The sequence below is a fragment of the Littorina saxatilis genome, linkage group LG15 (genome assembly GCF_037325665.1).
Source record: "Littorina saxatilis isolate snail1 linkage group LG15, US_GU_Lsax_2.0, whole genome shotgun sequence".
NCBI classification, from domain to species: domain Eukaryota; kingdom Metazoa; phylum Mollusca; class Gastropoda; order Littorinimorpha; family Littorinidae; genus Littorina; species Littorina saxatilis.
In genome coordinates this window covers 19,317,663-19,330,491 of record NC_090259.1, presented here as the reverse complement: position 1 = coordinate 19,330,491, position 12,829 = coordinate 19,317,663, and positions in this window count along the sequence as shown.

Below are 12,829 nucleotides of genomic sequence, written 5' to 3'. Positions count from 1 at the left end.
CTTTGATGACGTCATATCCGGCATTTTGTAAAAGTTGAGGCGGCACTGTCACACCCTCATTTTTCAATAAAATTGATTGAAATTTTGGCCAAGCAATCTTCAACAAAGGCCGGACTTTGGTATTGCATTTCAGCTTGGAGGCTTAAAAATTAATTAATGACTTTGGTCATTAAAAATCTGAAAATTGTAATTACATTTTTTTTGTTATAAAACGATCCAAAATTACGTTTATCTTATTCTTCATCATTTTCTGATTCCAAAAACATATAAATATGTTATATCCGTATTAAAATCAAGCTCTGAAAATTAAAAATATAACAATTATGATTAAAATTAAATTTCCGAAATCGATTTAAAAACAATTTCATCTTATTCCTTGTCTGTTCCTGATTCCAAAAACATATAGATATGATATGTTTGGATTAAAAACACGTTCAGAGAGTTAAAAAGAATACAGATATAGAAAAGCGTGCTATCCTCCTCAGCGCAACCGCTACCGCGCTTTTCTGGATTGTTAATTTCACTGCCTTTGCAACGAGCGGTGGACAGACGATGCTACGAGTGTACGGTCTTGCGGAAAAAATTCAATGCGTTCAGTTTCATTCTGTGAGTTCGACTGAGCTTGACTAAATGTTGTATTTTCGCCTTACGCGACTTGTTTTCTTTTTTTTCTCCAACAAGAACAACACAATCAAACAATAGACATGATAAAAGTTCTACCTGCTTAAAAAAACAATAATCATACAGTAAAACAACACACAAGAAAAAACCACACACACACACACACACGCACACACACACGCACACACACACACACACACACACACACACACAAATCATCACATCTCTGCACAACCTAACTTATTACCTAACCAACTCTTCATATGAGGACCATAATTCTAAAAACATTTTTTATTTTGCCAGCATTGAAACTGGAATATTTTTCTATTTCAAATCTATATTTCAAATTCCTTAAAAATATTTCTAAGAGTGGCCTTGTCTCTTGTAACTTACTCTTATAAATATAAAACTTTGCAAACAAAATAATAAAATCCAAAACCACATCTACGTTAACATTTTTCATACAAGCAAACAAAATAAATTCTTCTGTAAAAATAACATTTGCGCGGTGAATACAACTTCTATTTAACAATTTGCTCATTTCTTGTTTGTTTGCAATATTGTGTATTCCTAAGAGTCGACGTTCCATATGCACAGACAATAATTAGGCCTATGGGGTGAATTTGAAAGAAGAATTAGTTTGAATGAATACGGTTCTTAAAAAAATGTGTAGACTTATGAAATGTCATAACGCTTGGATCGAGACTTGAATGAGGCATGGTCGCCATCAAATTATAATTTAACTTTATCTTATGTCAAATAAACTTCTGCTGCAATAGAGATCGCAAACAACGTGTGGCTAAGGTGAGAAGCAATGGCGACTTTGTGAATCTCTGACAGTACATCCGTTTCCGGGAGGGGAAGTCACTTTCGGAGAAAATTGCCGGCTGTGAAATTGAGTGGACGTGAGAGGGGATATTTGACTAAATGATAGTAGCAGGCGACATACTTTAGTGACTTGCATGATCTTTACAATCGCCGTGACTATAAACAAGATAAATCTGTTCTTAGCCGGAGACGGGTGGGACACCTTTGGGCAAGAAGGCGAAAGGATGGATTTAATGATAAGTACAAATTACCAACCTGGAAGAACTCTCACAAATAAAATGAGGGTGGCCGGCGAGATTTGGGGGGATTGGGAATGGGGAGGGGAAGGGGTAGTACGTATAGTGTACTTGGACATTGTTTAACGTCTAGGCGGCTTAGCGGGGCTGTGAACAGTTTGCTAAAATATAAATACCTATTTGATTGTTTCGTGAATGCATTTCTCCGAGTGCAAACATAACACAACAGGAGCCTGCTTACATTTTTCATAAAAATGACGATCCTTTGCATGCATCGCTACCCCATATTTCAACTATGACCTATCTGAACAAATAATCATTTTTGGATGCTCTTGGGTTTTGTTTTCTTTGGAAAAATGCATTTAAAAAGAATGAAACTAACTTAAAAACATGTCAGTAATGCACGCCTAAGCATGAAACAACCTGACTTCAAACAAATCTGTCCCTTAAAGTTAAAAAGCAGATGAAAGAACGAAAGAGGAAAGACAACAAAAAGGGCTAAAACTGTAGTTTTGGAAAACGAAGAATGGCCAAGAAAGATGAAACGAACGCCTCGAACCCGGCACATTCAGTAAAAGGATAGATGTTCCTGTGGGACCCGCTCGTTTGTATAAACCTATCTTTCAACTCAACAAAATTAGAGAAAGGCGAAATGTGTGATAACACCCCAGGCCATCTTGTAAACGCTGAACCCCTGTCTACACCAACTTGGGGATAAGTACACAATACGCTCACCCTTTGTCCATACTTTGGTTTCTTGACCCCTCAGCTATGGCCACAGCGCCATGCTTTCTGCACCAGGGATGCTGATCGATCAAGGAATTATGCTGGTGGGAAAGATTGAAAAGGGATGGGGATTTCATAGATGTGTGACCCTCCACCCTCATCCCCCCTCACCCCTTCTGGCGGGTGGGACGCCGAGCACCGCATACCAAGACCCAACCAAATCGTATTTCTACCTTACAAAAACTCACACTTATGACTTCTCCTACCAAACGTTCGTTCCTTAGGTGACAATTTATTTTACTCTCAAAACTATTTAAGATGTATGTAATTACTTGTCAATATACGACAAACTATCTTACACGCAACATGTTTTTATTTTTTAACATATACCCTATATCTGTGTGAGTGAATGTATTCGGTGTGTCACTGTGGCATAGATAGCTTTCTTAAACTGCAAGTGAAATGAAAAAAGGCCCATGTGCTGTATATACCTGCTTTTAAGCTCTCTCTGTACAAATCTGAATCACCTTTTTTAACCCTTGATTTTATAAAGTGGCCCTGAAATTTTATCACTTTTTATAAAGTACCTTTTTGGAAAATAAACGTATACTTTTAACATCCTACTCACAATGCTTCTGGAGACAACGGGTGCCAAACCCAATCATATTAAATCAGACTATCTAGAAGAAGAATTTACCCCTCTTAACAAACTTTTATCATCACCACTCCTGCCCACCCCGTCATCCTCCCCTCTTCGCTCACCCTTACCAGCTCCTTAGCGTATCACCAATTCTTGTCCCAAATAGAAACATTTTCTGAGAGGACGTTAACTCCCCCCTTTAGTAGTTTAGATGTGTGGGAGTTTCGACCCACGTCTGACCCCCCCCCCTCTCCTCCCGCCTCCCCCCCTCCCCCACCCTACCCCACACCTAGCATATACGTGTATATAGCAGAAGGGCCCCGAATATGGACCACTTTTTGTTTCATGCTGATAACTAGCTTGTTTTCTAGCGAAGAAGTTTCATTTTGTGATTGGTAGGGCTTCTCTCTTCAGTTAACCATTACGCATAATTAGAATGAATTTGAGCGAGTAAGCTTTGTTAGACATTCAGTAAACAAAAATACAGAAAAGTTCATTCACACCTGGTCCAAATTATGAGCCTGGTCGCCTACCATTGAACAGTGAAGAGGCCATTACGAATCATTGTAAAAATCCTACTATACTTAAAAATCACAAATTACTTCTCTTAGCTATATATATCACTCATCTCCGAACAAAAAACAGCCCTGAAATAAAGAGTTTTCAGCACAATTTACGGTCTTACAGGCACACTACTGATCTCATCAGTTTGGCTTATCATTTTAGATCTGACCAGGCTTTTACTCGGGGTAAGACCATTCCTTCAATTTGTCTCATGCCAAAACACAGCACCCTGGATGCTTTTCGCGGTGAGTTTAATTGTTTTTGTGACTACATTTCAAATGTTACTTGTTGCATTTCAACACTTCATTAATCAAAACAATTACTCGTGTGCAAAGGTAGCATTTAGACTGTTTGTTTCTTTGGTATGTGACAGAGTGGAGGGATGTTCTTATTTTATGTACTAGCAGTTAAGCCCGGCTTCGCCCGGGAGTAAGCGGAGTCCTGTAGCAATTTAAGACGCTCGCTATCCCATTATCATTAGCTTTACCTCCTTTGTTTGGATACAAAAAAAGAGTTATCTCCCTTACCTTCTAGAAATTTCCGGAACTGTCCAGTTAATTTTTCTTTCTTCATTTCTTCCCCTCATAGGAGCAATAGCGAGTCTCTAATATCACTGGCATGATGTGCTTGCTACAGGTGAACAGTAGGCACTGAACTGGTCTTGCACCATATAGGCTGTATTCAATAAATGGGAGGTCCATAATCTGAGAAAGGAAACAATGAATCAAGAAACTAAAACCCAGGTGCACATCTGCGGCACCTAGGGAGTGTACGTGCACACTATCTTGTTCCTGCCTCTTGCCATCTCAGAGGTATGGCGACCACAGACAAAAAAGAGTTATCTCCCTTACCTTCTAGAAATTTCCGGAACTGTCCAGTTAATTTTTCATTCTTCATTTCTTCCCCTCATAGGAGCAACAGCGAGTCTCTAATATCACTGGCATGATGTGCTTGCTACAGGTGAACAGTAGGCACTGAACTGGTCTTGCACCATATAGGCTGTATTCAATAAATGGGAGGTCCATAATCTGAGAAAGGAAACAATGAATCAAGAAACTAAAACCCAGGTGCACATCTGCGGCACCTAGGGAGTGTACGTGCACACTATCTTGTTTCTGCCTCTTGCCATCTCAGAGGTATGGCGACCACAGACAGACAGACACACAGACAGACAGACACTCTCAGACAGACAGACACTCTCTTTCTCTTCGCCCGGGAGTAAGCGGAGCCCTGTTGCAATTTAAGACGCTCGCTATCCCATTATGATTAGCTTTACCTCCTTTGTTTGGATACAAAAAAAGAGTTATCTCCCTTACCTTCTAGAAATTTCCGGAACTGTCCAGTTAATTTTTCATTCTTCATTTCTTCCCCTCATAGGAGCAATAGCGAGTCTCTAATATCACTGGCATGATGTGCTTGCTACAGGTGAACAGTAGGCACTGAACTGGTCTTGCACCATATAGGCTGTATTCAATAAAAAGGGAGGTCCATAATCTGAGAAAGGAAACAATGAATCAAGAAACTAAAACCCAGGTGCACATCTGCGGCACCTAGGGAGTGTACGTGCACACTATCTTGTTCCTGCCTCTTGCCATCTCAGAGGTATGGCGACCACAGACAAAAAAGAGTTATCTCCCTTACCTTCTAGAAATTTCCGGAACTGTCCAGTTAATGTTTCATTCTTCATTTCTTCCCCTCATAGGAGCAATAGCAAGTCTCTAATATCACTGGCATGATGTGCTTGCTACAGGTGAACAGTTATCCCCCTTACCTATAGAAATTTCCGGAACTGTCCAGTTAATTTTTCATTCTTCATTTCTTCCCCTCATAGGAGCAATAGCAAGTCTCTAATATCACTGGCATGATGTGCTTGCTACAGGTGAACAGTAGGCACTGAACTGGTCTTGCACCATATAGGCTGTGTTCAATAAATGGGAGGTCCATAATCTGAGAAAGGAAACAATGAATCAAGAAACTAAAACCCAGGTGCACATCTGCGGCACCTAGGGAGTGTACGTGCACACTATCTTGTTCCTGCCTCTTGCCATCTCAGAGGTATGGCGACCACAGACAGACAGACACACACACACACACACACAGACAGACAGACACTCTCTTTCTCTTCGCCCGGGAGTAAGCGGAGCCCTGTTGCAATTTAAGACGCTCGCTATCCCATTATGATTAGCTTTACCTCCTTTGTTTGGATACAAACAAAGAGTTATCTCCCTTACCTTCTAGAAATTTCCAGAACTGTCCAGTTAATTTTTCATTCTTCATTTCTTCCCCTCATAGGAGCAATAGCGAGTCTCTAATATCACTGGCATGATGTGCTTGCTACAGGTGAACAGTAGGCACTGAACTGGTCTTGCACCATATAGGCTGTATTCAATAAAAGGGAGGTCCATAATCTGAGAAAGGAAACAATGAATCAAGAAACTAAAACCCAGGTGCACATCTGCGGCACCTAGGGAGTATACGTGCACACTATCTTGTTCCTGCCTCTTGCCATCTCAGAGGTATGGCGACCACAGACAAAAAAGAGTTATCTTCCTTACCTTCTAGAAATTTCCGGAACTGTCCAGTTAATGTTTCATTCTTCATTTCTTCCCCTCATAGGAGCAATAGCAAGTCTCTAATATCACTGGCATGATGTGCTTGCTACAGGTGAACAGTTATCTCCCTTACCTTCTAGAAATTTCCGGAACTGTCCAGTTAATGTTTCATTCTTCATTTCTTCCCCTCATAGGAGCAATAGCAAGTCTCTAATATCACTGGCATGATGTGCTTGCTACAGGTGAACAGTAGGCACTGAACTGGTCTTGCACCATATAGGCTGTATTCAATAAATGGGAGGTCCATAATCTGAGAAAGGAAACAATGAATCAAGAAACTAAAACCCAGGTGCACATCTGCGGCACCTAGGGAGTGTACGTGCACACTATCTTGTTCCTGCCTCTTGCCATCTCAGAGGTATGGCGACCACAGACACACACACACACAGACAGACAGACACTCTCTTGTTGGCTCACGAAGTGTAGCCTATGCGATCGTAACTTTGTCTGTCTGTGCGTTTGTGCGTTTGTGCGTGTGTGTGTGTGTTTGTGCGTGTGTATGTCTGTGGTAGAAACTTTAACATTTCCGAGTCTATGTGTGAGTGGTTATCCAAGACTATGGATAAAGCTCGTATAAGATTACGTCACGGTCAAAAGTGTTTGACGTCAATTAATGCATCATGACGGCATGCCTCCCTGTAGTCTTTCTCTCTCGCGTGGTGTGTGTGGTCTCGGTCATTGTTATTTTGAGCGGGCCGAGACTATTTGGCAGTCGTGTCCCTGTAAGTAGGCTACATGCAGACAGACAGATCTAGATCTAGTGTCTCTCTTTCTTGCACAGTGTCACCTAAGCTTACTGTGTGTGTGGGTGTGTATGTGTGACGGAGTGATTGAGTTTGTGTTACTGTTTGTCTATTTCTTACGTGAGCCTTGAAGGCTTCGCCTCTTGTATTATATGTATAGATATAGATAGAAAAGCCTGCCCCGATCTTATAAGGTGCGCCTGACAGTTTTCAAGCCTTTAAGCTGAATCCAAACTGTGTTAGATCTGAAGCATTCAAAAGTAAGTCTGGTTTGTCTCCAACAACAATAAGAAAGAGAAAGAGATAGAGAGAGGAACCCTCACACACACACACACACACACACACACACACACACACACACACACACACACACACACACACACACACACACACGCTCACGCTCACACACACACACACACACACACACACACACACACACACACACACACACACACACACGCTCACGCTCACGCTCACACAACCACATCTTACGCATTGTACATATATCGTTTCAGATATCCGTCTCCGTTTCTTCATGTAAAAAGTGTGATTAACCTGTTGCATGTGATGTCCGCTCTTGTTACAAAATGTTCATCAAAACATCATTGTAAAATTACTAAGTCCTCAGACATCCATTGGCACGACCTGATTCTGCTGAATCGTATTATTATTATTATTATGAACATTTGTGCGCCTAATCTAAATATAGCCCTAGGCGCTTACAAAATATACAATACATAGTGAACATTATTCGAAACACAAATCGACAAGGACCAAGACACTCGGACTCATACACTCGCAGACAGACGCACAGCGAGAACGCGACGCACTCACTCATACCAACTACAGGCACATGCATTCTGAAGACGGAAAAACAGTCATAAATAAATAAATAAATTATTGAATACATAAAGTTAGTTGAGAGAAGAAGAATATAGCTGGAAAGGGAAGAAGAAGGAGAGAGAAAGAGACAGATCAAGGACCAGCAGGAGAGGGGGATGGGTGGTCATTAACGGACTAGTGAGGGAAGAGGTGTGTTTAGAGTGAGGTTTTGAATGATTGCATAGATGTGGAGTGTCTGAGTGAATGCGGGAGTTGGTTCCAGATGGATGGGGCCTGGTAAGAGAAGGTGCGCTGGCCATATGTTATGGTGCGTGCTGATGGTATCCTAAAAAGGCGGGTGTCTGCGGAGGATCTAAGGGAGCGAGAGGGGGAGTAGACATCAAGAAGGTCAGAAAGATAGCTGGGGGACGATAGATCAAAGTTTCTAAGGCAGAGTGTGGAGATCTTGAACTGAATCCTCTGTTGAACAGGCAGCCAGTGTAGGGTTTGAAGAAGAGGGGTGATGTGGTCGTGCTTGGAAGAGCGAAAGATGAGGCGGGCGGCATGATTCTGAACACGCTGAAGCTTTTTGATGATGTAGTTGGGAGAGCCAGAAAGAATGGAATTGCAATAATCAAGTCGGGATAGGACAAAGGCACAGAGCAGAGTTTTAGTGGCATCCTCAGTGAGGAGATGACGGATGGAGGAGATGCGGCGGATTTCAAAGAAGCAAGTGCGACAGACATTGGCAACATGCTGATGGAAGGACAGGGACTGGTCAAGAGTGACACCTAGGTTGCGGACAGCAGGAGAAAGAGCAATAGAAGAACCCTTCAGATCGACAGACGAGGGAAGAGAAGGATGATTGAGATGTTTTTTGGGAGAGACAAGAATCATTTCGGTTTTCTCCTCATTAAGCTTCAGCTTGTTCAGGTCCATCCACGCCTTGAGGTCGGTGATGCAAGACTGGGTGGAGGCAATGAGGCGAGGGAGGTCGGAGATAGGTCCAGAGAGATAGAGTTGGTTGTCGTCGGCAGGGCCGGACTACCGGGGGGGTTATGGGGGTTGCGCAACCCCCCCCCCCCCCCCCCCCTAGCCTAAACATGTACCTTACTTATTTAATTTTTTTTTTATTATTGCTTATTTTATGCCGTTTCATGCAAGGAGCGACCTTTTTCCTATCTCAGAATATGACCTACCCGTCAGCTTCAGGGGGCTTCGCCCCCTGACCCCCACAACGAGGGGTGGGTGGGTTCTAGGGTTTCCGGACCCCCCCCAGCCAAAAAATAAAAATATTGAATGAGGTATGCATTTCTTTATTTTACATTGAGTTTCAATTTTTGGGGTATTAATCAGTGACAAAATCTGCTGCCTGAAACTGGTAATGATCATCCTCAGAATGCACCAGATTGCACCATTTTGCATCCTTTTTTTCAAAATTTTCCGGGGGGGCATGCCCCCGGACCCCCCTAGCAAGCTCGGCGCTTCGCGCCTTCACACCCATATCTTCACAATATACTTTTGAAAAAAACCAGTCATAAAATGAACTGATCCGCCCCTGCCGCCAGGGGGGACATCCCCCTGGGCCACCGCTGGCAACCCCCCCCCCCCCCCCCTCTCTTCGCCTAGTCCGGCCCTGGTCGGAGAAGCTGTGGTGAGAGAGAAAGTGGTGAGCAGCAATTGAAGGGATGGGTTGGGTGTAAAGGACGAACAGAATAGGCCCCAGGACGGAGCCCTGGGGCACACCGTACTGTAGAGGAGAAGCAGAAGAAGATAGGCCGTTCACAGAGACAGACTGGTAGCGATCGGTGAGATAGGACTGAAACCAAGAAAGGACAGACTGAGAAATGCCAAAAGAGTTTTGAAGGCGGGACAAGAGCACGTCATGATCAATAGTATCAAATGCCGCACTCAGGTCCAGCAGAGAGAGAAGGCAGACGTCGTTGTTGTCGAGTGCAGTCAGTATGTCGTATATCTTTTGTGACTGCTTAGAAAAGCGAAGGACAGAAATAACATTTCCTCAAAGCCAAATTGGATGTTGCAATGATGTAAAAATATGTTTATTTCTTTATTAATGATAAAAATCGCACTTTGTAACAAGAGGCGAAGCCTTCAAGGCTCACTTAAGAAATCGACAAACAGTAACACAAACTCAATCACTCCGTCACACATACACACACACACACACACACACACACAGTAAGCATAGGTGACACTGTGCAAGAAAGCGAGACACTAGATCAGATCTAGATCTGTCTGTCTGCATGTAGCCTGAAACTTACAGGGACACGACTGCCAACTAGTCTCGGCCCGCTCAAAATAACAATGACCGAGACTTTCAGTAATTCCTTCGCGTGACGTCTAACCCTCTTACGCCATAATGTGACGTCTTCAAATGTTAAAGTTTCTACCACAGACATACACACGCACACACGCACAGACAGACAAAGTTACGATCGCATAGGCTACACGTACGTGAGCCAAAAACCATTGGTGTATACAAGCACTTATAGCTAACAACCCCCGGTCTGAGTTGACGTGTGTTTATGCAGGGTAGGGTCACAGTAACGTGCGTATCGCGTACACTAGGATTTTCTGCCATATGAAATGAATATCTTTTGATGCCGAATAAACAGACAAAACGTCAGTATGATACAGTGATTACATTACTTTGCATTTCTTTGAAAACACGCCTTTACTAAGCGCCAGTCTGTTACACGACACTTGAGATTGCCACAAGTTCTCAAATGTCGTATAGTTGTGTTCTTTTATTCTACGTCGCCCGTCTTCGCAGCAGCAGAAAACAACTCGTCAAATTGAGTTCGAGGATTTATTCAGCATTCAATACATACAACTGCACAACGTAGCAGAACTCAAATAGAAGCTCTTTTAACATTCAAATCGCGCTGGCATATATAGTAAATACTCAATCTCGAGAATATTCCAGACCGAACACGATACAACTACATTATACGAGCCGTGCATGGACTAAACTAGCGACATTCTCTCTGACGTACATCAAAAGCGCCGACACACTTAATCCGAACGAACGCCACGAACTCACGACTAAAACAGCATGGTAAACAACTTGTTTTGACAGGACTAGAAAGTTCACCTGCATTCTCGTCCAAGCATAAATATTGTGTTTACAAAATATAATATCGGTACTTTCCCACAAAGTACAAATAAGTCAACTAAGTACCCACAAAGTACAAATAAGTCAACTACATGCAACACACAAAACTGAACCAAAGCTCAGCAACGGTAGCGTTTCCTAACATTACCCCCAACACCAGAAGAAATTTACCTAATTTCTTTCAATCATTGAAACGCTACCTGTACACATATTATGTATACATAACAGATTGAAATCCAGGTATGTACATTAGTCTGTTGGAGAATGAACACAGTTTTACTCACATACTCGGCTGAGAAAATCTGCTCCAACATTGTCTGAACCTTTGATCGATTCCACTCGCATATCAAAGTTCTGCAAGTACATCACCCACCTCATGATACGATTATTCACACACTTCGCAGAGTTCAGGTAGGTGAGGGGTTTGTGATCAGTCTGAAGCACGAATTTCACCCCTTGGAGGTAGAGTTCAAATTTCTTGATTCCCCACACAATGGCTAAACACTCTTTCTCCATGGTCGAGTAGTTCTTCTCGGCTCCTGACAGCTTCTTGCTGGCATAGCTGACCGGAAACGGTTTACCTCCATGCTCTTGCATCAGCATGGCGCCGATCCCTTCGTCCGATGCGTCTGTACGCAAGATGAACTCTTTGGCAGTATCAGGAAGGCGTAGCACCGGGTCTCGTGACATCAGGTCGCGCACGGTCTGATATGCCTTCTCCTGAGCTGATCCCCAGAGTATTCGGTTGGGGCATCCTTTTCGGGTCATGTCCGACAAAGGCGCCGTTATGGCGGCGAAGTTTGGAATGAACTCTCTGTAGTACCCAGCCAATCCAAGGAAGGATCGCACCTGCTTCTTGGTTTCAGGACGTGGCGCATTGAGGATCTTGGTGACGTTTTCCAACAAAAGCCCCTTTTGACCTTCCTTCAGTGAATGACCTATGAAGTCAACGTTGTCGGTCCCCAAAATGCACTTGCTGGGTCTCACGGTCAGATTAGCTTTTGTCAGGCGGGAAAACAATTCCCTCAAAGTCTCCAGATGCTCCTCAAAGGTCTCCGTGTGGACTAGCAGATCATCCCAGTAGTACACAACATTCTTCATTCCTTTGAGCATTTTTCGCATTCTCCTCTTCAGGGTAGCACCACTGTTCACCATGCCAAAAGGCATCCGCAGGCACTCATACGTTCCGTCTGGAGTTGCAAAGGCGGTTTTTGGTATGTCCTCTTCGCGCACAGGAATCTGCCAATATCCCTTGCTGAGATCGATCTTTGAGAAGATCTTACTGCCAGTCAACCGTCGGAACAGATCAGCCGCCGTCGGCATTGGTTCAGGGTCAAACACGGTGATCTTATTCACTTTCCTGAAGTCAATGCATACCCTGTTTGTACCGTCTTTCTTCTTGACAACAACAACGGGAGATGAGTAAGGGGATGATGACTCACGGATGACCCCCATCTTCAACATGCTATCGATGTCCTTCTTCAAGGATTCCCGAGCCTGAAACGGGATAGGGTATGGTTTTGAGCGAACAGGAACGTCAGATGTGAGGTGGACTTCATGTTCGACCAAGGACGTAGAGCCTGGAACATCAGAGAACCTATGGGTGAAGTCGCCCATAAAATCATGCAGCTCCTTCTGCTGATCTTTTGTCAGGTCAGGTCCTAACTTGACGTCATCCACTCCCTCTTTCTTGTGGAGGTCTCCCAACTCCAGTAGTTCCTCGCCGTCGAACTCGTCTAGTTCGGCTGGTTCTTCCACACTTGCTGCGACCTGTACTGCTTCCGGAGGTCTCTCCACATACAGTTTCAGGAGGTTAGCGTGGTAGATCTTGGACTTCTTGCCGACATTCACCTCGAAGTCGTTGATCCCTACCACGGCCTCAACCTCGTATGGGCCTTCCC